This window comes from Chelonia mydas, chromosome 2, assembly GCF_015237465.2.
Source record: "Chelonia mydas isolate rCheMyd1 chromosome 2, rCheMyd1.pri.v2, whole genome shotgun sequence".
NCBI classification, from domain to species: domain Eukaryota; kingdom Metazoa; phylum Chordata; order Testudines; family Cheloniidae; genus Chelonia; species Chelonia mydas.
In genome coordinates this window covers 4362146-4366688 of record NC_057850.1, presented here as the reverse complement: position 1 = coordinate 4366688, position 4543 = coordinate 4362146, and the positions used below count along the sequence as shown (strand labels likewise).

The following is a 4543-nucleotide window of genomic DNA, read 5'->3' as shown; positions in this document are numbered from 1 at the left end:
GCCCCCGCCGCCCGCACGGGCGCCTGGGAGTTGTAGTCCGAGCGGGGCCCCGGGAGCGGGCGGGGCCCGTGGGGCGCTTGCGGGCCACCGGGGCCCGGGGCAGCTCGCCCTTTGCCCGCCGCGGGGCGGCCCCTCCCAGGGGCCTGGGCCACGATGCTGTGTCACCCTTCCCAGCTGGGCTTGGCCGCAGCGACCTGCTCCCCCAGGCCGGCGGCAGGGCTACGCAGGGATTCGGTGCCCACCCTGCTAAGGCTTGGCTCGGGGATCGGGGCCCTAAAGGTATTTGGGCTGCAGACTTCCCTGGAAATCGGTGGAGCCTAAATAGGGTGACCAGGTGCCCGGTTTTCTACTGGAAAGCCCGACAGTGTCCGGTCAGATCTACCGACCGGACGCCGGGAGTCCGGTTACGGTGGGTGGGAGAGGCGGGGAGGCACTGGGCCATCACCCGCAGCAGCCCCTGCTCAGCCAGGGCTGCCTCCTGCCTGCATCAGGTGGCTGCAGCTCCCAGCTCCGCAGGCAAGTCCCTCCCGGTCTGTGCAGAGAGAGGCGGGGGACGGGGAGGGGGGGGGAAGAGGAGTGAAGGTGGGGCCCGGCCGGGCCTCCGGGAGAAGGGGCAGGAGCAGGGCCTCTGGGGAAGAGGCAGGGGAGGGGTGAGGCCTGGGGGGAAGGGGCAGGGAAGGGGAGGTTCCAGCACTCTTGCTGGAGGGTCTGGTTTTTAAATATTACACAGTTGGCAACCCTAAGCCTAAATACTTTTAGGAATCTGGGCCCAGGTGCTTCCCTCACATTAGGCTCAAACCGCATCTTGCCAGGCACAGTGCACAGGACTTATGCTCCTGTTATAACTGAGAAGTTCTTACACCACATTCTTCACTGTAGGATCAGGGTGCCTTCCAGGCGTGCATTAAGCAACCTGACTAACAGCTGCCACCTGTACTTTGTTCCTAAGCTTTGAAATTCAAGTCCTCTGTTCCCCAGGGCCTGGTAAATATTATCTGCATTGTACAGGTGAGGAAACAAGTGAACTGCCTTATGCAATATAGGGAGTACAAGAGATATGAGAGACTGAATTCACTGCTATATATAACTATTGAAGTTAGTAGAGTGGCTCCTGCTTATAGCAGCTGTGAACTTACTGCTCACCTTTGTACAGGTATATAATTCTTCTGAGATACTAGCAAGAACAAAGGGCAAAACTAGCGAAAGTTCTACTAAATACAGCACAAGAAATCTATACCTTCTTTGTTTCCTAGTCATACATACTAGATTTTCTTGTTTAATCAGAATGGATCAAGTTTATTAATTTTATTTAGCTAGTATCTGCGGATTCTTAAAACTGCTATTTCTGAGGTTTCAGTCTTTTCAGACAAATGTTTTCCTTTGTAAATTCCCAACCAGGGTAAAAAACAAGCTTTACAGGATCATACCATTCAAAAAGCAATCCTCTGTTAGGCGTACATGCCTCACTGTTCAACAGATCTTCACACATAGGGCTAGAAGAGACCATTGAACATAAGAATGGCCATAATGGGTTAGACCAATGGTCCAATTAGCCCAGTATCCGGTCTTCTGACTGCAGCTGGTGCCAGATACTTCAGAGGGAATGAACAGAACAGGGTAATTTCTAGTTATCCATTCTGTCATCCAGTCCCAGCTTCTGCCAGTTGGTGTATTGACACCCAGTGCATGAGGTTGCATCCCGGACCATCTTGGCTAATAGGTTTTGATGGACCTATCTTCCCTGAACTTACCCAGTTCTATTCTGAACCCGTTTATACTTCAAGAAAGGAATTAGATGAGTTCACAGAGGATAGGTCCATTAATTGATGGATGAAGTGAGCTGTAGCTCACGAAAGCTTATGCTCAGATAAATTGGTTAGTCTCTAAGGTGCCACAAGTCCTCCTTTTCTTTTTGCGAATACAGACTAACACGGCTGCTACACTGAAACCTGAGATCATCTAGTAGCCCAGCCTCCTGCATACCAGGCCGTTAAGACTTCCCTGAACTAACGCCTGTTTGAACAGAAGTATCTTTTACAAAAACATGCAATTGTGATTTAAAAATTTTCAGTGGAGAGTCCACCCTGACCCTGAGTAAGGTTTTTCCTCAGCTGACCTGTTAAACATTTACGCCTTATTTCCAGTCCGAGTTTGTCTAGTTTCAGCTTCATAGAAACTTAGAAATGCAGAGCTGGGAGGGATGTTGAGAAGCCAAGTCCCGCCCCGCAGTGCTGAGGCAGGACCAAATACACCTAGATTAATCCTGACGGGTGTTTGTCCAACCGGTTCTTAAAACATCCAACAGGGATCCCCCACATCCTTCACTGGAAGTCATGGGAGATTAATTACCCTCATTGTTAGAATTTTTTCCCTAATATCTAACCTAAATCTTCCTTGCTGCAGATTAAGCTCATTACTTGTGGTCCGACCTTCAGTGGCCATAGAGAGCAATTGATCCCCACCCTCTGTAGAACAGCCCTGAATGCATTTGAAGACTATTATCAGGCCCCCACCCCAGTCATTTTTTCTCCAGACTAAACGTGCCCAGTTTTTTACCCTTTCTTCACCGTTCAGGTTTTCTAAACCTTTGATCATTTTTGTCGCTCTCCTCCGGACTCTCCAATTTGTCCACCTCTTTCTTAAAGTGTGCTGCTCAGAATTAGACACTGTACTCCAGCTGAGGCCTCATCGGTACTGAGCAGAGCGGGACAGTTACCGCCCCTGTCTTACATACAACCCTCCTCTTACTATGCCCCAGCATATTAGCCTTTTCCGCCACTGGATCACATGTTGATGTGTAGTCAGGTTGTGATCCATTACAACCCCCAGCTCCTTTTCAGCAGTGCTACCGCCGAGCCAGTTATTCCCCATTGTGTAGTTGCACATTTGATTTTCCTTCCTAAGTGAAGTACTTTGCACTTGTCTTCATTGAATTTCATCTGGTTGATTTCAGATCACTTCTCCAATTTGTCAAGCTAATTTTGAATTCTCATCTTACCCTCCAAAGTGCTTGCAGCACTTCTCAGCTTGGCGTCATCCGCAAATGTTATAAGCGCACAGAGCTTTGTTTCAGAAGATGGAGTGTATCTGCCTTTACGTTTGAGAAGTATCACTTGGATATAAAAGCACCAGAGGAGTCCCTGCAAGGGAGAGTTTACAGTCACCACGAGGCCCTGCAGGAACTGAGACCCATCGACTGAAGTATACCTGCCTCTTATCTTCACTGCATTCTGACCCCATCCTATATATTAGCCCCCACCTCTGCTGCTTCCCAGAGCTCTCCCTGCACCTATGTCTCTTCTCTGAGTTTTCCCTGCAACTCCTGTGCCAGAGCTCGATAGGAGCATTGAGTAAGACTGTCATTCATTCAGTGGATCATGATGATACCTGCTGAGTAACACAGATGTATCCATCATTGGTCAGATCGGTTTCCACAACTGGATTTCAGTGCAGAATTGCATCCCGAAGTAAAAGAGACAAGAGCATCCAGACACCCTTCCCGAAGCTGCCCTCCGCAGCGAACTTTGCTTTCAAATACACAAGCTCTCCAGCAAAAACAAACATGAAGCCAAGAGGTGTTGAACACCCCCATTCCCACCCACACTGAAATCAATAGATGCAGGTGTTTGGCACCTGTCAGGATGGGGCCCTTCATTAAATACAGCAGCTATAAAATGTCCCAAGAGCCCGACACACCTCCATGGCAAGCTCAACAGGACGTGCTCATTTAGGTAACAGAGAAACTACATTTATGAAGTTTGCGGACGATACCAAGCTGGGAGGGGTTGCAAGCGCGTTGGAGAACAGGATTAGAATTCAAAATGGTCTTAAACTGGAGAAATGGTCTGAAGTAAGTAGGATGAAATTCAGTATGGAGAAATGCAAAGTACTATGCTTAGGAAGGAACAATCAGTTGCACAGATATAAAATGGGAAATGACTGCGTAAGAAGGAGTACGGCAGAAAAAGATCGGAGGGTTACAGTGGATCATCAACTATATATGAATCCATGTAACACTGTTGCAAAAAAAAGCAAACATCATTCTGGGATGTATTAGCAGGAGTGTTATAAGCAAGACATGAGAAGTAATTCTTCCGCTCTACTCAGCCCTGGTAAGGCCTCAGCTTGAGTATTGCATCTAGTTCTGAGCACCACACTTTGGGAAAGATGTGAACAAATGGAAAAAGTCCAGAGACGAGCAACAAAAATGATTAAAGGTCTAGAAAACTCTATGAGGAGAGACTGAAAATATTGGGTTTGTCTAGTCTGGAAGAGAGAAAATGGAGAGGGGACATAAGTCTTTACATAAACGGCTGTTATAAAGAGAGCGGTGACAAATTGTTCTCCTTAATTATGGAGGACAGGACAAGAAGTAATAGGCTTAAGCTGCTGCAAGGGAGACTTAGATTAGACATTAGGAAAAAACCTTCCTCACTGTAAGGGAAGTTAAGCACTGGAACAAGTTACCTAGGGAGGTTGTGGAATCTCCATCAGTGGAAGTTTTTAAAGAATCAGTTAAACACCTGTCAGGGATGGTCTAGAT

General features: G+C 47.9%; 1 long non-coding RNA gene across 1 annotated transcript; it reads left to right on the top strand.

The window, feature by feature from the left end:
- The first annotated feature begins 56 nt into the window (after window positions 1-56).
- LOC122464376 lies at window positions 57-3822 on the top strand. Its single transcript, XR_006288331.1, has 3 exons — window positions 57-279; window positions 880-1008; window positions 2954-3822. It is a non-coding gene; the product is annotated as an uncharacterized LOC122464376 (long non-coding RNA).
- The last annotated feature ends 721 nt before the right edge of the window (window positions 3823-4543 follow it).